Here is a 21,295-nt window from a genome sequence, read left to right on the forward strand (position 1 = left end):
GACGAACAGGAAATTAATGAGGGAAAAGAGGGTGAGGGAGACCTTTAACACAGTGAGAGCTGGGTAGTAGAAATAATTATACACATGTAATCAGTAACTTGAAGTAATAAAAACAATCAATATTCCTGAACCATGAGTGGACATATTGTGATAAGAGAGATACTCTGTGAAAAGAGACCATTTGACATTGTGTTTGGATTTAGCATTGAGGTGTACCACCATGCAGTGTTCTATTATATGAATGTGACAAACATTATTCCACCATCCATTAACAGATCGTTTTATAAAGTCTTTCTAGTTGGCTGTATTAAGCTTAATAGCAATTGCAATGAATATGTCAAATAAGCCAAGGGCGGGTGTGGTCTATTTCTTCTTTCAGGGGCTAAGCTTCCAAGGAGTATGTTCCAGAATGTTACGGGGGGCTTGACCTTGAAAATAATAATCAAGAGAGACCACACCTCTCGCCAGAATGATTGAACAAAGGGACATTGAAAGAAGATATGAGTGTAGGATCTGCACATTTTGCCACAAGTCAAGCAGTTTCTATCTGTAGCCTAATTGGATTTCAACAGAAGCGTAGGGTTATAAAGGCCCTATGAAGAAAGAAAAATAGGTTTTGCAAAATGTTGGCAGCAGTGGAGACAGGCTTGACCTTAGACCATAGAATTTGCCATGTTTCGTCATCAAACCTCATTCCACTCTCCGTTTCTCATTGGGCTTGAATGGACCATCTATCAATAGGAAAATGTTTGGTGCCCAATAACGTATAGAATTGAGCCACTTTGATAATGGGAGTAGAGATCATGAACAGGATTTGTGTAGGGTTCGGAATGAGCTCATTCTGAGTGAAGTGAGGGAAACTATTCAGGAATGTGTTAACTAATTTATTGTAAAAGCCAAAGTCCGAGGAGTGTAAGGAGAATCTTTTCTTCAAATCATGAAGCGGTTCCCAACCGGCAGAATGATAGATTTGATGAATGAATCTAATGCCTTTGCTAATCCAGAACTTTCTGTAAAGTGGCTTATTGTTCAACGTGATTTGTTTGTTGTTCCACAGGAAAGGTGAAAATGTAAGGGTCAGTGAGCAAGTGGGTTGGAAGAGAAAGGTTCTAAGGGCGGAGACAGCCGCCTTAATTGGATTGGTAAGCTTAGTAAGCTCTTAGGCTTTAATGGGTGAGGTTAATTCCCTTTCAAGACTGAACCAAGTAGGGAGGTACTCGGATGCAAAGGTGTTAAACCAGATGCATGATTGTTTAATAAGGAATGTATTATGATATTGTTTGAAGTCTGGAACTTTAACACCACCGTGCTCAACGGGGGCTCTAAGTTTGCTGACCGAAATTATCACTTTTACCAGTGTTCCATAAGAGGTGAAGTAGGATAGAGTTTATGGCAGAGAAGAAGGAAGAGGGAAGAGGGATGGGGAGCATTTGAAGGTAATAGAGGATAATGGGTGAAAGCATCATCTTAATAGTTTCAAGACACCCCCACCAAGAGAGATATAGGGGTGACCAGAGAGAAGTGAGTTCCTTAAATCAAAGAAGAAGAGATGAAGAGTTTAATATTATGATATTTGTAAGGGAAGTGGTAAAGAGTATGGCCAGATATTTAAATGAGTTGACAAACCATTTGAGGCCAAACATATCCATTTCATGCTTAAGACAAAATGAATTAAGAGGGAAGATATTCGATTTGTCTTTATTTAATTTATAACCAGAGGCCAAAGCGAAATCATTGAGAACTGATAATAAGTATAAATATGCTCTTTTGGGTTTTTTAGGCAAATCAGAATGTCATCTGCGTATGCAGCAATTGTAAATTCATGTTTACCGCAAGTCACACCTGGAATTTGCGGGTTAGATCTTATGCGCTGTAATAAAGGCTCAAGAGATAAAACGTATAAAATGGGAGAGAGGTGGGGCAGCCCTGTCTAGTACCCCTTTTCAGGGGGAAAAACTATGATGATTGACCGTTGGTGAAAATAGAGGATTTGGGGTTGGAGTATAGCAGTTTAACTAGCAAGATAAAGCCCTCACCACAGCCATGCCAACATAGAGATTGGAACAAGAAATCCCAGTGCACAGCAGACGGTTGAAAGCTTTTTCTGTGTCATGCGCTATGCTGGCATAACCATGCTTATCTGATTTGTCTTTCGCTATAAAATGCATAGTGTCTAGTAAAAGTCTTGCATTTGAGGAGATATTTCCCCCTTTTACATAACCAACTTGATCTGATTGAATTAGTTTGGGGAGGAAGGATTCAATTCCATTGGCAAGTACCCTTGCAAATATCTTACATTCAATGTTTATTAAGGAAATGGGCCTTCATTTTTCGGAAGGTCATTATCTTTTAAAGCTTTAGGGAAGAGAATCAGGGTGGCTTTGGAAAATGACCCAAAGGAGGAGTTTTTGTTAGCAAAGAAGGTAAAGAGAGATTTGAGTTTAGGGGATAGGATACTAGAGAAGCGATGAAAGAATTTAGGAGAGAGACCATCAGGACCCAGTGCTTTGCCCCTCTTGAGATCTTTAGTTGCCTGAATGATTTCTTAGGTGGATATTTCAGAGTCCAGGCTGCTAAGATCTACCTGGGGGTATGAGTCTCTCTTGCTGTTTTGGAAGAAAGAGAGCAGGCTATCTGGAACAATGGTGGTGTCAGGGGAGTAAAGGTGAGAGTAGAAGGTTTTGAAAACATCAGGAATCTCACTCAAGCTCATAACAGTGGTGCCAATACCATTCTTAATGTGTGAGATGAAGGTTTTCTCTTTGTGGGATTTGAGATATGAAGCAAGAGCTTTCCCTGCTTTGTTTGAGGTTTGGTATATTTTTGATTTGAACTTTAGGATGGAATTGGAAGCAAGATCAGAGAGTTTCTTTTTCATTTGTATGCGCAATAACAGATCCTGACACAGTTTAGATTGGGAGGGGTATTCATTAAATGCATCCCAGTTGTTTCCCGTGGAGGTATCTTCAACCTTATTATCAAGAAAGAACTTTTGCTGAAAACTAGAAAATGATTTAATAATGTGATCATCTTGTAATAGTGAATTATTGAAGCGCCATCTGCCAGAGTTTTACTATTGTTAAGAAAGTCAAAGGTTTTATCAACGGGAGCGTGATCAGAGATCACAATATTGGTGATATGAGAATCAAGGACAGTGTGTGACATTGATTTAGTGACAAAGATATAGTCCAAAGATTGGAATGTGAAGTCAAAGTCTGTGGGGTGCAAGAGTCTCCAGGTATTGGGCAACCCAGTCTCTGAGATGCAGCAAATGGGACTTGGAGCTTCGAAAAACACACTTGGATCTCCTATCTATAAAAGGCTCAAGGACATTATTGAAGTCACCACATATTACAAGGTTAGTGAGGTCAGATTGTAAGATATTTTGTTTCAGAGTCCCAGAAACTGGAGTCAGGCACAGTGGGACCATAAACATTCATAATAGAAATAACATTAGTTCCGATCTGTAGTTTAACCCGTACCTACGACCATTATCATCAGCATTTTGATTAATAATCTTGTAGGGGAGGTTCTTATTAATGAGTATGGCAACACCATTTTTCTTTGCAAAGGCAGGGCTGGCAATGACATCTTGGACCCATAGTGATTCGAGCTTCATGGATTCTACCATGGACACGTCGGTCTCTTGTACACAGGCAACATAGGGGCCAAATCTTTTGAGATGTGCGAGAACCTTACACAACTCAATAGGGTTGTTAATCCCTTTCACATTCCAGGAAATACATTTAAACATGCTCATTATTGACTATTGAAGCATGAAAATATGAACAGTACATGTTATACATAGCAATTGAATAAAGGAAATACCCAACATAGGATGATAATGGAACAAACCACCATATACATGTCATGGCTTGTAACATGAACCTTTTAAGAGTAAGCTGGACACAAAGGGGGAAAACATAAGGAAGGAGGGGAGACAAACTAACCTCACATTTGAATGATATGGCAGGAGAATAGGAGATGTAGAGGAAAAAGAGTAAAGTTGAGACAAAAAAGAGAAAAAATAGGTGTCTGGTAAAAACAGAGAGATGAACCAAGTGAAGTTTGAGGGCTAGGTGACCCCTGGCAGGACTTCAAAGTGAGTCCTGCAGGTTGGAGGGCACCCAAGGCACAGCCACCACGCCCACGAATTATATAAAAACTAACTGAACATGTGGTCTATGCCTGCAGTAAAGAAAAAGTTGCAACAGTACTATAATGATATAAGCTTAACTGAGAGGAAAGTCAGGTGGCTGAAGTAGAGGCATGGGCAGAGTAGAAGTGTCCATGTTCTTGGCCTTGAGGGATGTTATGAAGGATTTGAGGTCTGCTGGATCGTTAAAGACTGAGGTTCTTCCATTATGTGTAACTTTGAAGGAGCAGGTATAGAAAAGGCCATATCTGATATTGAGTTGCTTGAGAGCAGGACGATATGAGAGGAATTCCTTTTGCCGCTGGGCCGTAATCCGAGTGATGTCCTGTGAGATGTAGATCCTGCTTACCTTGCCAGATGAGATGCAGTTTTTCTTTAGCTTTGGAAATTATAAGCTGCAACTGTGTATATTACAGCAATACAAAAATAAGAGTGCTTGGCATGGGATATTGAGGATAAGCAGATTTGAGCGTTCCGATTATTTATGCCCTTTGAATGGTAAGGACAATGTCTGATGGAATGTGGAAGAGGGATGAGATCATTTTCTGAAGAAACAAGATGGCGTCTTTTCCTTCACATCCTTCAGGAAAGCCTGATATGCAAAGGTTATTCCACCTACCTCGGTTTTCCAATTCTTCGTTGTGCTTCCGAGCTATTTAACGGTGGTTTCAAGTGCAGACACTCTAGGAGAGATATCCTCCAAAATGTTTACTCTTTTTTCCAACTCCTCCATTCTATTTTCAAATGCGAACCATGTACCATTGAGCTGTTGTCATTTTGAATTGGTAGTTTCAATAATAAGCTTCAAAGACCCGATTTCCAGTAATAATTCAATACTGGGGTCTACTGAGTTAGATGGAGGGAGAGAATCACTTTTGAGCCTTTTCAGTGTGGCAGAGTATGAAGCAGACTGTGCGTCCCTGTGAGCTTGTGCTAACGTTTGCTAGCCTTTTCACCGCAGTATAAAGCAGAAATGACTGAAAGAAAAATGCTCTCAATTCTAGTGTATTAGGTATTGTTGTTTGTCCAGTAGATGGCATATGTGAGAGGCCTGGCTCCAGGACCTCTGGTGTTTCCTGATGAGGCAGCCGAAGTTCCAGTCAGCTAAATCGGCTTCAAAGATGAACAGCTGTCACTGCAAAGCTGAAGGGCTCCATGCAGGCTGAAAAGTCAGTAATGTCAGAGAAAAAGGTACTGCCCTATTCCCTCAAGAAAAGGCAGCCACCAGGTAAGTAAAAAATGTCAAAAAGAGTTAATAGAATGTGGACGCAAAGATATTCACCAGAATTCTGGCCACACGTCTTGAGAGGTGCCTCCCCCCATTGATCCACCCAGACCAAGTAGGCTTTGTACTCAACAGGCACAAAACCTTGCACATACTGAGCTCGAGGGAGGTTAGAATGGAGGGCGCCCTTCTCCTATCCTTGGATGCGGAGAAGGCATTCGATAGGGTAAGCTGGTCCTTTATGGAGGGGGTTGTGTTGTCTCTGGGGATGGGGCTGAGATAGCGGGGCTGGCTTTCTGCCCTTTACTCCAATCCCTCAGCAAGAGTTGTGGTCAATGGTGGTGAATCAGCAATGTTCCCATTGTAGAGGGGCACCAGGCAGGGGTGTCCTCTATCTCCCCTCATTTATGCACTAGTGATGGAGCCATGGGCCATAGCGATCAGAGGTAATGAAAAGATCAAAGGTATTGGGATTGGGGAAATGAATTGCAAAGTGAGTCTATTTGCAGATGATGTGCTGCTCTATCTCTCTAACACGTCCCAATCAGTTCCCGAACTCCTGAACAGCTTAGAACAATACGGGGCCCTCGTAGGTTACAAGGTGAACCTGGGGAAGTCAGTTGCATTTGTGGCAGGGCAGCTCAATGAAGTGGAGACACAATACATTGTGGACCTCCCGTTTTGCAACCGGGCAGAGGGCTTTTGTCATTTGGGGATCCAGATACCACCAAATTTGGCTGACCTTTTTACAGCCAACTATCCACCCCTGTGGTCCGCAATCAAACGAGACATGGAGAGATGGGCAAAATCCGGTTTATCCTGGATGGCCTGACTCATTTCAATTAAAATGGTAATTCTCCCTAAATTCCTGTACCTATTCCAAATGCTCCCAACCCAGATACCAAAGCCATTCCTCCTTGAGATCAGACGCACCCTCCTGCGCTGTCTTTGGGCGGGGAAGTCCCATAGAATCGCCTATGACATACTCACAAGGCCCAAAGATGAGCGGGGGGTGAACTTCCCAGACCTAGACACATACTACAAGGCAGCTCAAATGAGAATTTTGGTTGACCACTTTGCACAGGGTACAAAGAAACAATGGGTAGCATTGGACAACAAACTTTTCTCCCCGGTTACCCTCGACGAATGGCTGGGGGTCCCCAAGACAGGCATCCCGAGGAGTATCCTGAATCATCCAGTCCTGGGTGTATTGTGGTCCATATGTAAAGAGGGAGGTTACTTTAGATGGCTCACGACATGGCCCTCGCCTCTGAGCTGCATTTGGGCTCCTCCACTGATGGACCGGATTGATGAACCACTAGCTTTTCAACAATGGTATGAAGCAGGCCTGAGCAGGGCTGGACAGATATGGGTGGACGGAACATTCATATCCCTCGAAGATCTCAAAGACCTCCTGGGCCTGAGCAACCTCTCCCGATTTCTATTCTTTCAACTGAAGGGGGCCCTTGCCGAAAATTGATGGGAGACACTCTTAGGAGGGATCTAACAGACTTCGAGAAACTCCTGATTACACATATGGGCACCAAAGGGGTAATATCCAGGCTTTATGGTCTCTTACTACTGTCCACCACAAGGGATCCCCCTCCCGCCCAAGTGCAGTGGGAATAAGACCTAGGTACACCCATCACTGACAGGAGGTGGACCAAAATGTGCAGACAAGCCAACCGCTCCACAGCCGCGCCCCAATATCGCCATCAGGCCTTGAAACTGATCCACAGATGGCAGTACCCACCACAGAGGATAGCCAGAATGAGGAAGGGATATGACCCACATTGTTGGAAGTGCCACACTGAGCGGGGGGACTATGTACACATGTGTTGGAAATGTCACGTAGCACAAACCTACTGGAGTGAGGTCCTTTCCTGGATAAAAGAGGTGGACGGTATCGAAAGAACTCTATCCCCATGGTTGGTCTTGTTCGGCATTGAAGTTGAGGGAGGCCCGAAAGTGACACATGCTACAGGTCATGCTGGTGGCGGCCAGGTGTTGGGCTCAAAGGTGGAAGGCTGCCCAACCTCTGGGGGAAAAGGAGTGGGTCGTCAAACTCTGCGCCATATATGACATGGAGTTCCGTACTCACTTGGTTGATGAATCTAAGACCAATATTGAGGGCCTATGGCTCCCTTTCTTTGATAAATATGGGAGGGCATTCTGAGCACTATGAAACATTTCAGAGTAACCACTTGAACTGGACTTCAGCATCACCGGACCCTGCCCCAAGGATTGGGGGGGCTTAAAAAGACGGAGGACTCAGCCCTGAGGCCCCGGGCCCTACGCTCTGAGCGTCCACACGAGGACTACCTATTGTTCGTAAAACATTACATTATACTGTGTTGGACCCTTGCCGTAACTGTTATTTTAGGAACAATGACGGGGAGAGGGAGGGTGGAGGAGGTAGGGGGAGAGGTTGTGAATGCAATTTGATCTTATTTTTGAGGTTGTATGGTTGTTTTATTAATGTCATAACCCAAATATTTCAATAAAACCGAATTTTCAACAAAAAAAAAAGAGTTAATAAAATTATGCAGTCATATTTGAAAAAGTATCATGGGCGGGAGAAGTGAAATCAGGCAGCCATCAACCTCGGCATCAAGCCACGCGCCCCTATGACACATTTTAACATTAACAACATTTCTGATGAGCTCCCTAACGGATTGTACAACTTCTGAAACATGGGTGGAGAAAGATTGGAAGCAACAAGTACTATACACATACCATAGCATAGTGAAGTAGAGTGAATGCAGTTCAGACGCTACCAGGAGGTTGCATGCACCTGAACATAGAACTAGATTAGAAGAGGCCATGGTATTTCAAGTGGTGTTGCCATGAGGGTGACAAGAAACATATTGTGGTGGACCACACACTCTAGGCCAAGTCTGCACATTTGGCATTGCTTGCCAATTGTTATCAAACAGCAAAGTGTAATTATCCGTGAATGTTTGACTTGCAATAGGCAGGGGAGTATAACCAGACCATTGGAAAGACCAATAGGAAGAAGTAGGTAACCCTGAAACTGAAATGCAGGGAGGCAGCACCACTGTTCCTCGTCCCAGTGTTTGAGAGAAAGATAGATAGTACTCAACAATCGAGTGAACCAAGTCAAATAAGTTGATGTAGGAACCAAGGGAAGAGCCATACCCCTTGGGAGTGTTAGTTTTTGGAAAGCCTGGGAAAGACCAAGGGAAGAACGATACCCTTTAAGAGTGTGAATGGGAAGACACCTGAGGAGTCTCAGGGGAAAGGAATCATCTCCTGAGACTTGTGGAACTTGTCTGTTTTGGCACCTTTTCTTTTGGAACTTTATGTGGAATGAGCAGCGAGTGGCCAGCTAAGAGACAATTTCCTTTTCACTTTATATTGAGTTTAGCATGTGAGGGTCAGGTTAGGATTTGGACAAAGGATGGAGGACTTTACTTTTGGCATTTTGACACGGGCATTAGTTAGTTTTCTTGAGGCAGGGAAACCCCTCTTAGAATTTGGGCAAGTTGGGACTTTTCTGCAAACCCTATTTTGTTGTCAAATAAAAGCCTATACCAACCACTTTATTACTCCTGTGTCAGGGCCTCATCACAAGTTGGGCGGTATCTGGGCTGTAATACCAGCCAGCTTTATCAGCGTTAGCACCCATTGGTCCCGCAGTAATACCTCTGGAACACGGGTCGGGTGCTAACTTTAAGTCCCCATTCCCCATTGGGTCCATTTTCCCTTTCCATGGTGGCCATCGGGAGCGGAGGCGCTGGGAACAGAAGTGTTCCCAGCGCGGCCACTCCTGAAAAAAAAGAAGGTAAGTGGGGTTGGGAGGGCGGAGGGAGGGAGGGAGAAGGAAAAAAAATTAAAATAAAAATAAAAACGTACCTGGGTCCCCGGTGGAGGACGATGGAAGCCAGGAGTTGTGTGGAGGCACAGAGCGGGGATGGCCGGCTGGAGGCTCCTATCGTCTCACACCATGGTCAAAGCAGGCTGAAGGTAAGTGGGGTGGGAGGGAGAAAGAAAAAACCTACCTGGGTCCCCGGTGGGGGACAATGGAAGCTTCCAGCTTGAGTCTTTGAGTCTCCACATGGCTGGAGGCTGCCATCGTCCTCCACCAGTGACAAGGCAGGCTAAAGGTAAGTGGGGTGGGAAGGGGTGAGGGGGGAGGAGAAAAAAACAACTTACCTGAGTCCCCGGTGGGAAGCGAAGGCAGCTTCTCAACCGTGAGGCTGCAACGCCCCGTGCCGGGAACAATGGCCATGGAATCCCGGCCGAGGAATTCCCGGCCGGGTAATGCCTCGGCGAGGGTCAATCAGAATGGTTCTCTAATTCTGATTGCGCCCTCGCCGGTACTAATACTCTTTAGCATTTACATCAAACCATTAATGAACATCTTAAGTTCCCATCACCTGTCATTCTGTTCTTAATCAGATGTCATGCTGATTTCCCTTTTCTGTATTTGGAGAAATTGACCAATACTCTCCTATCTCCAAGGGTTTGATGGACTCCAATTTTTTGAAGCGCAAGAGGTCCAAAACAGAAACTCTGGTCATGGGGTCATCTCACCTTCTTAAACAGCTGAGCACCTTCTGCTGTCCCCCTTCTTTCATCAGCAACGCCCCCTATCAAACACTTGGTGCAAAAACTTTGCTTATTGTGGGACGCAGATAGGAGTCACATTTTTCAGATCAGAGCTGCCGTTCAAAGCACTTTTTAAAGATGAAAATACTGTAAAAGTGTTTCCCCTACACCGCACAGGAGAATCACTACGTTTGGCCATAGTCAACGCAAGGCTCGCTGATGGTAACACACTATGCTGATCTTCACCCTCATGAAATAAATCATATCTAGAAGATACAGAAAACTGCCTGCCGCCTGGCCTTCAGACTAAAAAGGAAAAAAAACACTCAGTCATATCTCACTTGAGAAGCTTACACTGCCTGTGGCGGAAGGTAGAATCAAACTCACAATACTTTACCGAACCTTTAAAAGTATTCTTAGTCTGGCATCCCACTGCTTCCAAAGTAACATTCCCCATTTCCAAACCTCTAAAGCTCTTTGATCACGTGTTACAAATCTCTTGACAGTTCCTCTCTCACATCAGGAGCAAAAGAGCCAGATGTTTCTCCACCATTGGTCCTTGACTCTTGAGTGGCTTGCCATCTGTGACATGGCCAATGGCTGGCCTTGTAAAGAGGGAATGGGAACCCCTCAAAGCTGGGTGTGAGAGACCTACCAGGGAGACATCCAGAGTCAGTCCTACCTCTGAGGTGGGAGATGGCAGTTAAGTTGGCCAACATTATTCATTGATCAGCAGGTAGGAGAGTGAAACTAGTGGAGAGAGAGAGGAAAGCTGCAGCTCCCGTGTGAACCCATGGTGCAGAATTCATTGATACACAGTGTGGGGAGAGAAGCCAGCAGAGAGCAGATGCAGCATCCATGCATGACAGGCAGAAGCACTCTGGGGGGTTATGAGAAAAAATAGTGAGTTTGTGCAATGGCCACCAAGCTCCATAGACCACAAGGGACTTACTTGGAGGAACTCCTATCCCTTCCCCGTGGAACTTACCTTAGCAGCATCAGAACCCAAGCCATAGAATACAAATACAAACATTTGTCTTCCCATGCCATCATTGTTTTGCCATAGCAGACCTACGGGGAGAAAGTGGGTGGGGCTAATCCTGCTACTTAACACTTTTAGGGCCTCATTATGAGGTGGGCCTTAGACCTTAAATGCAGAAGTAACACTTACCAGTGCATTTCAGGGTTGGCCTGATCATGGGTCGGGTGGTAAGTGGCAGTTTTACCTCCAGCTTTTTGCTGGAGGTAAAAATGTCCCCTTACTGCCGTTTTCGGATCAATAGGGCATGGGAACCTGCCTATGTACCAGTACTCATGATCCGGCGCTAATAGCGCTGGACCGAGAAGCAGTAACGCTGTTTGCATTGGCGGTATCCCAGCGGTATTACTGCTGGGAAAATACCTGACTCATGATGAGACCCTTCTTTAATACTTCAACAGGCCTTAGTGGGAGAAGATAGGGACAGATTGTCCAGTGACAGAGAACCAAACCCAGGAGAGGGAGGGGGATATATTGAAGCTACAGGAAACAGTCAGTGTGCATTATTTGGGTGAGATCAGACGAGTAAGTGGTGTGAATGACCAAGACGCCTGCAGGAAGGAGGAAGGATGGGTGATGGTCAAATGCCGCTGTTGATTTTTCTTGATCTATCGGCGGCCTTTAATTTCATTGAATTAAGAATACTTCATAATAGATTGCAATCCACTGCTCATTTATCGGTAAGCCCTGTGGAGAAAGGGCTGGACTCATTGCTGTTGGGCTGCTTGGCGAGTGGCGCCGTGCTGTGTAAGACACTCCCGAAAGATGCTCACACAGGGCTCCCAGGCCTCCCCCTCCCCTATTCTCAGAACACGAGCACCGAAGAAACGCAAGCGTCCTGGAGACAATGGAGAACGCAGTACGATCCAGAAGCAAACCACAATGAATGTAAGTCGTTTCTTCTCATGCAACTCGACGAGTAAAGAGCCTAGGGTTCTAGGAAGCGAGGACTGTATCCATAGTGACCCCTTAATAGGTCCAATTAGGGAGTGTGTGGAACTGGCAAATCACGCCGAATTGTGTTCCCCTGCTGCTTGTATCACAGGCACTAACTTCAGCAACACACACCCAATTGATGTTCAAACAATTACGCCACTTGTACAACAACTGCAGACCAGTGAGCAGTGTTTGACTAATAATAAGCCCCACTATGCTACCGACAGAGACGTAGAGGCGGTGATACGCTTACCATGTGAGGGGGGGAGGGCGTTCATCTGCTGGCATTCCCGGGGGCTGGTGTCAGCGCTTCTTGTTGCGACATCGTGGCCACGACTGGGTCTGGTCCCGCGGTTGGAGCAGACCCGCCGGTCTGCAGCGACGCATGTGCTGGAAGCGCGCAGCCTGCAGAGAGCCCCTCCCTCGAGGCCGGCTTTGAGCAGACAGCAAGCAGTCGCTGTGGACTCCTTGTGCGCCTTGCCTCCCCTCTGGAGGCAGCTGGAGAAATGGCCGGTGACGACGTCTACTCTGAATTAGTGGGCGTGGACTCTCATTTGGGCTATCCCTCGAGCACAAGCTCGCCTGCTCACAAAAGCAACACGCTGTCGGAATGGAAATCGATTGAAGTACTCAATTAGGACAACCTCTGTTTTATGCAAGGGGTTAAGAAAAATAAATCTCATGATGGGAAACGGTGTCACGGACACGAAGAGCGTCGTGACTCCCTGGGAGTGGCCAACAACATCTTGCACAGTCTAATATATATGAACAAGGTATGTGCCAGCAAACCAGGGATGAATGTACTGTTGCAATGTGACCAAACACAGAAAATAGCTTTGAAACGCCACAATGCTTATCTGAATGAACCTAATGAAGACATATGGTCTAATGTTCGCTACAAACGCAGGAAGCCGGCTGACAAAGCATCTGGGGGGCCCTTCAGTGGGACTTCAGATAATGAGCTATCGTTCAATCAGATGCATTCTCAAAAGAGACTGCCACCATCCAAAAAGGTGGAGAAGGTACCAACAAATCAGAGGGGCCACAATCCTCATTCATCGGACTCAATTGCCTCAGACATTCAAGATCTCTCTGACTCTTCCATCATAGAAAGACCCCACCCAAAAATACGGCAGGGAAGAGCGCACAGGAAAAAGAATGGGTCGAAAAGGGTCACGCAGACTTGTAACCCTGAGCAACTCGAGGCGAGGTTAATACCTGCACTACAAGCCGCAATAATATCCTCTATGGCGATGTCCTTAGCCCCGTTCATGAAACTATATGAGAACCTGAACGACTCAATGAAAGATCTGACCACACTGATGGCTCTTATGAGCACCAAAGTGTTGCACGTAGAACAAACATGCTGTCAGTCAGCTACTAATTTCAACGAAGGGCTAAAAGGTCTGGATGCCGCATATAAATCTGTGTGTGACCAGAGGAACAACGACTCTGCGGACAAAAAACTATTGGCGGAAGTGGCAAGAGAAGCCATTTCTCTATTTCGGCACAAGTGCCACAGCCAAACAGGACAACCCACACGTAATGCTCTCAATGACAGGAGCACTTTAAGAAGGGACTTAAAGTTGCCCTTAATTGAACAGGTTGAGGAGACGATATTACCTTCCTACAAAGCTCCTGAGAGTGAACATAGTACTGCAGCGAGTGCCTCACAGGGTGCGGTGTCGTCCAAGATAACCTCGCAATGCCAAGTTTCTGACGTGACTGTACCAGAGTTCGACGGATGTGTCACAACGGTTCAAATACCGCCTAAAACTTTCCTTACATCTATGCAAGGTCCGGACACCAGTATACCATTGGAGCACGAGAAAATTGTTGAGATTTCTTTTAACTCTGCCTTTGAGCAGGCTAGAGCATGCAAGAGGCATATGATTAACGACAACCAAATAGCATCAACCTCCACCACGGTACCCTGAGAAATAGTGGAAAAACACGGGTCAAGCTCGAACCAAGGTGCAGAGAAGCCCGTGTGTTCCCAATCTTTGGAGGTGGTATGCAGGTCGCTGTGGTATTATTAGAACCAAAAATCAAACCTAAGAACCTCAGCAAAAAAACAAAAAAACCTGCCTACAAGGAAAGTCAACAAAAACACAGGAGCAAGAAAGTTCCTGAGGAACATAAAATTAGTGCAAATAATAACTAAGGAAATTGCTAAAACCCCGCAAACTGAACCCATACAGAAAGTGGACCTGACAAAAGAACCAACTCCATCTCAAGGCGTGGTGGACATTGAAGCACTAAACAACGAGATACCGGCAGAATTACTAAATATGTCCACATATGATGACAGAGAGCTTGACGAGGTAGTATACAATGCCTCAATAACAGCACCTGCGAAAAATAAGACCAAACAAGGTAACTTTTCACCAGAGCCTCGCGATGACATTAAGGGACGCCAGTTTGCAGCAGATGTAAATTCAGTATGCCAGGTTGACAGGAACGACACCGAGCAGGCTGTTGGGTCTAAAAGTGTGAGAACTTGTTGCTTTGTTTTTGGGTTAGCAAGTCCAGTAACCGGACCATACGCCCCTACTAGCCCACCATTTATAACAATGCACGAAAAGAGGTCAAAACAATGTTTACCTCAAAAAAGCACTCAGCATGAAGGACGCCATACTGCCGTAATCCATACGAGCTGGAATGGGGATGTTAATGATCTTATCCCCCACAATGCTCTTAGGACCGACAGTAATTCCAGCGAGAAGAACCTGAACATGACTGGAAGGGGCGACCAACGAGATTATTGTTATAAACGCCAAGCGCCTAAAAGAAGTCACACGGGAAAGGCGCACGATAAGACTCAGGCCATCAAGGTGATGCTCGAGTGTCTCGATTCTAAGGACAAGCTGATCCTTAATTTAGCAAACATTATCCAACTATTTCACCTCAAACACAGCCCACGCGCAATAACATCAAATGACCTAAGGATCGTTGAATTCCCGAATGAAAGGCGCAACGACAAAGTAATCCTCTATGTGTCATCATCACTGATAGCCACAACAATTACTGACAACAATGTAGCACTATTTTCACTGGGGTTCTAAGTATACAAGATAGAAACATCACGTATGGACCAACCTACCACGAATAATGGTGTCAATCACAACTCGCTAAGCTGTCTGCAACAGAGTACGGTGTTACGCGTCCAGAAGAAAGACGAGGAACACCTCCCACAAGTCACAGAGACAAGGATGGTTGGATGCTCGATATTAGAAGTACATTGAATTCTAAGATAATGCAGGTATATATCATCATCGAATACCGGACTGTAATGTACAGCGAGTATATATCATCATTATCTAAGATCAATGAAGTCGCAATCATTACTGAAGAGCAACATTTCCTGTATGACAAATGGTGGGATGTGGCTGAATCCATCATGCACTAAGCATTGTACAGTTAGGAATATTGTTGCATGGTTCTGCATATGGGGATTTATGGTACACAATGAAATCGTATACAGTTACCTTCGAGACATTGGAATCAATCATCTGAAGCCATATCCTAGATACAGCTAAATTGTGCATAGACGTATCCTCTAGACAATGGAATCAGTTATCCCAAGCCAAGATGGCCGCACTTGTTTGGCAAAAGGAAAAGCAGAAGTCATCTTTTTTGTTTTTCTCACCTGTGAAGTGTGTTTTTAAATGAGGTTTTGGTAATGGGCTAGTTACTGTGATCAAGCCACACGACAGTGGCGAAACGCGTCAGTCTGCCGTTCCCTGCTGGCATGGTTTCTTTATGGGGAGGTGAAATACTTGTTTGTGGACAAGCGGAAATTGTATTCTTTTGCTCAATAAAGTTTCATATTTTCATCAAACCCAAGCTTTGGCTTTTTTGGATTTGCAGCTGGTTCAAGTCAAATCACAGGAGTGCCATTCGCTGCCACGCCGGTTTCTCTCGCCGTTGAATTCAAGATATTATATCTATATATATCCAAGGAAAAGCATCTGATTTGTTTTAGCATTTTATGATTTGACAAAAACCATTCACCTGAAAAGTATCTTGGTCTAACTCATCTATGGAAGATGAAAGAGAAATAACGAGAGAAAACATGCCTCTTAATTGTGTATTTGTATCAATCTCATAGATGCAGGTCTTCGACATTGCATTTAATTCAATGATTACCATGCAATGATATGTTTCTCTTAACCAGACTTAGATTTAACCGTGGGGATGTTCATTTTGTTGGGGTATATACATTTATAAATATGTAAACAAAGGACCCATTTGAAAGTGCCCCAAACAAAAGAACACAAAGAGGGTATACACTCTTCCTGGGAAAACATATGCATAAAGTGCAAAGTGCATAAACATATATTGAATTCTAATTGTCAAAAACAATGAAACCTCTGAAACAACATACGCTTTCCATCTTTCCCTGTGACGTCATCAGGCTGATAGTATCAAACACCCATTGGTTTAATGATTATGTAGCTTTTACTTCCTGGAAATCAAAAGATCTGTCCAAGTGATCTGGGTAAGACAAACCTTTATATTCTACCTGTGATCCATGTGAATTTCACTAATCACCCTGGCAGAGCAATTGTTCATTCTAAAAATTCATTACTAGAAGATACTCGTACATTTCTGGATCATTTTTTGACAGCCATTTGTTAAAAGTGTAAGCTCCTAAATTCAAGACACATTGGACCTGTTGGATAAACTAAAGGGAATAATATGGGAAATGTATTATATTCTAGTTTCTCTAGATGTGGTATATTTGTATTCCAGTATTATAAATGATAATGCACTCTGAGGATGCAAATATTTCCGGATTGGAGATCAGAGAGCTTTAAACAACAGAATGGCATGCTATTAACAGTGCTGAAGTTCTATCTGGAATATGATATTTTTCATATTTGAGGAGAAGTATTGCAGACAGAGTGTGAAACCGCAATGGGCTCACGCATGACTTCATTTTTACGCCAATCTATATATGAGCTGGAGGGAGGAAACAACAGCATAATCAGCAAAATATTATAAATATATAGATCAAGTTGTTATATGGTTTTTATTTATAAATGACCTATGTATCATCTGGAATGGCTTTAAAGCACTTTAAATGATGTTATGTTAGTTTTTGTTATATATCATATAGCCCCTTCTTCCATTGGTATGGCCTCGAAACACTGTTGGGTTAAATGCCTTCCGAAAGACCGTAGTCAAGAGGTGAGGAAAGGATTTCTAAAATGTGTGTGTGCATTTTTAGCCAGAATGAAGGTAGGTCAGGGTGGCTAGGTCGCTGCCAGCTACCTATAGTTATCCGGTGAGAGAATGGGTCCTGTGACAAATTGTCAGGGGACTGAGATGGTCAGAAGCATTCGATTATGTGAACAGCTGGTCCAAATTCTGCTAATAACATTTGAAATTAACAATAACTTCAAGTACAAAAAAATAATACTTCTAGATGCAAAATGTCAGATAGTTTATAATTAAATGATAAGAAAACTATATAGAAAACCAAGTACATCCAATTAGGTTTTACATGCTAGAAGTCATCCTAAATCTCTCATAAATAGTATTCCATTTGAGAAATTTTTAAGAACGAATATAAATTGTTCTAGAGAGGAAGAGTTTATTCAAGAATCTGGAATGATTGGTAATCACTTTCTAGCATGAGGATATTCTTTGTAGGAGAATATGTAAATTATTTGAGCTAGCACAAAAACTAACTATTGGACAAGAACTGTTCAGATATATAACCAGGTTTAGTGTTCAATCAGGTGCTATTAAGCAAATATTGTGAAAACATTGCCATTTCTTCGGAATGATGAAGGCGTATGTATTTGAATGCGTGATTATCCTTAAATAACATTTTGTACAGCACCATCTTTAAAATGAATAACATCACAGAGTGCGTTGAGCAAAGAAAATAGTGTTAAAAATGGATTTTGGGATGGGAATTCTTTTTGCGTTCTTTGCTTTTTGGAACACTTTCAGTGGGTCCCTTTTTTACATACACAGATAGAGATAGCGGTACCGCCCTTGCAGTTATGTTTAAAATGGCTTTACCCTAGGAGGAGCACTTAGAACATTGGCAGCGTTTTTGGCAAATCTGCACACAACTTTGCAAAATAGAATATAGACCCAGTCCGAATAATTGTGCAATGTTTGATGCCATTTCATTAAGGGGGGACAAAGTTATAGGGAAGACCCAGAATTTCTGAAATCCGGATAGTCTTGAACGGGAAAAAGAAACATTATTTACTTGTGGCTGCACCCTGAACCACTGAACAAATTTGCACCAAACATGCTTGAGGAACAGCGGCATGGCCCTGAAAATGTGCCTTTTCAAATTTGGTGTTAATTTGTATAGCATTATTTTTTAAATGTTCAAAAGTAGACCCAAAAAAATGAAAATAGGCCCAAGTAATCTTTGATTTCTCGGTCTGATCTGTGGACACACTTTCTGATTCGGTGTCCGTGGACTCCACTGGACCAATTTGGGTGACCCATAATGTGCACAGACATTGTGCAAAGATGCTGATTGGTCAATTGAGAAATGTGGGGTGCATCAAAAAATGTGAAACGGACGCTATGTTGGAGTCACAAACTGCACTTGTTTGTGGACACCACAGTGGAAAAAGTCTGCAAATGCACACTTACCTTTGTGTTTCTAATGAAAGAATCCCAGGAGAGATGAGAGTAGGGTAACAAAGAATATATGTTGTGAAGAGCAGAAAACTGGCCCTGATTTCATGCTTGTGGGCATACGTCCAGAGGCTACGTTTGCCTGTGAAGACATCACCATACTACAGTGGCAACATTATGCACCAGCTGTGGTGAATTCATTCATGTACATTGATTATTTAGTTAATGTGCATTGAAGCATTGCCTTGTCCAATATATGAGAAGCCGCTATGCTTAGTTAGAGACATGATGGTTAGCTGGGCTGGTAACTTGAGATGAGTATATGCTGTTTTTCCTCCAATAGGACTAGAATGCATCTCGGGAGGATAGATCAGGGGCAACATGCTCGCCTTGGAAGCAAGACGACACATAGCAACAGAGGTTCGATCCCCGGGTCCCCGCTTAGAAATCTCTGGGTATTAAGCGTGTTATAAATAACCTATAATATCATATCATGCCAATGTATTAGTGGTGCTGTTGAGGAAGGTGCGAACAATCATCACTTTCAGCAGTTGCAGCAGCCTTTGGGTGCAACAGATAATGTATCAGCTACATAACATTAGCAGTCACCAGCACAACACAGCTTAGTGGCTTGAAATAGTGCCCTTTCTACTACCATTGGGAAGCTTTATAAAAGTTACATCATGGCACACAAAGTTGTGCCCAAGGCATGCCTGTCTACACCAAGGCCAAACTGAAACAAGAAGAGTGCGACTCATCAGGAAGGCTAGATATCATCTTACATAACTTTACCTTAAGACCTTCCAAATAGACACCTTGAAATCTTATCATTTATATCACTCCATCTCTCTGAAAGAAAATGTTTGCTTAAAAACATCTTCATGCAGATAAAATCTGCATGACTCAGATAGACCTATCAAAAGATAAAACCTAATTTCTATGTTCATACTGGTGAATGCAAAATCAGCTGTAACAAATACGCATTCCATTGAAGATCTGATAATAAACCTGGATTTAGGCATCTTTATGATAACCGAAAAATGGATCTGAGAGAATGATGATCTATCTATGATTCTTCCAACTCTGAATGTTTGGATTTTCATGTTGTTTGTTTAACTGATTAAGTGCGTTGTTCCTGCTTTATGCTCATATGTCACAGGGATTGCAGTGAGTTTCCTTATTGATTTAGGTTCTCCTCTCCCGACGACTTGTTCTGCCAGATCTATCTAATTGAATATCCACGACTTGTCTATTGGGATGGGGTATACCTCTACATCCCCTATCCTATTATGGTTCCTATATTATGACTCTAGATTGAGCTATTACTTCATGTCTTGGATTCTTGCTGAAATCCACATTTTAATGATTTGTATTGAGTAACTGTGGGGTTGCTAGGCTAGGGCAAGGATTTTTATTTGTGTATTTTGAACTTTTGTCATATGTCTGTTTTTTTCTTTTTCTTTCTCCTTTTTTCAACTTTCTGATGCACTTTTGTGATGAATTGGATAAAGAAGGAACACAAGGATCATTTATACACACAGAAGAAGATTAATGTTATGGAAGGACACAGGGAAAATACCAAGATGCCCATCCATTGACTGTATAAATCCGCTGTTCCAATAGTTTATAACCATTTCTTTCCTGTCCTGAGGAAGACGACTGTCAAGCCGTCTCTCTCTTTCTCCAAAGAGACAGACGCCTTAGACACTTTTTGAGGTCATCAAAACTACCTATTTAGTGATACCAGTGTAACACATGAGAATGGTGGAATCTACACTAGGTACCGGTGGTTGATTATCTAGGTCGAAAATGGTGACAAGTGCTGTAGGTTGCATTTCTATCACTTTTGCACTGCAAGCTTGTCTGACAATTTTTAAATTCAATTTTTTCATGAATTATGCCACTCCAGAACAATAAGCTGGAGAGTTATCGTAACTTTGCACTTAGCACTTTCTTATTCCTTAATTTTTATCTAAAATTGATTGAACTATTCTATTTAAACTTAGAATTGATTCTTGGACTGTGTATGTCCTTTTAGATTGGGGATAATGATAGGACCCCTTTGGGGACCCTTTTTCTTTTTCTTTTCTAAGTTCCTTCTCCCCTTCCTTTTCCTTTTTTCCCCTTTCCGCCCCCTGTACAGCAGATAGGGTGTTTTTTTGCACTCGGTTCCCATCCTGTACTGTAGGGTGAATACTTTGCTGTCATGCACTTTACCTGTATATATTCCATATTTATTGTCTGTTTTTATGCTGTTTTATCATGGATTCAGCATTATGTGTTATGTGATTTAATATGTGAACAATAAATATATTTTAGTTTTATACTATCCTTGACCTGCCCTATCCCCTCATTGGGTTCTCATACTGATGGTTACTTACTTCGCTTGATTTTTCTAGCGGTTTGCCCCGCGTGACCCCATTCTTCCTTTTGGTTTCCTGCTTTGTTACTCCCCTGGGTCTACGTGGTAGGGGAGGCCTATCCTTGATCATATATGATCTATCTTCATCAGACATGACCCCTCACTCCTCCACCCACAAATGCCTCTCCAAATCATGACATACCAAACATGGGAGTAACCTAGCAGCAGTGATATATAAGCATAAGGTAACAACTATGAGGACTATCTGCACATTTCAGCGATAGAGCTTTTAGTCATAATTTTAAAGGAACATTTTAGACAAAACTAATTTTTCTAGTTTTGTTGTTTTATCAAAGTACTTGAGGTACCCAAATTGCTATATTGCTTGAA

The sequence above is a fragment of the Ambystoma mexicanum genome, chromosome 14 (assembly GCF_040938575.1).
Source record: "Ambystoma mexicanum isolate Mex_15411 chromosome 14, UKY_AmexF1_1, whole genome shotgun sequence".
Lineage (NCBI taxonomy): Eukaryota > Metazoa > Chordata > Amphibia > Caudata > Ambystomatidae > Ambystoma > Ambystoma mexicanum.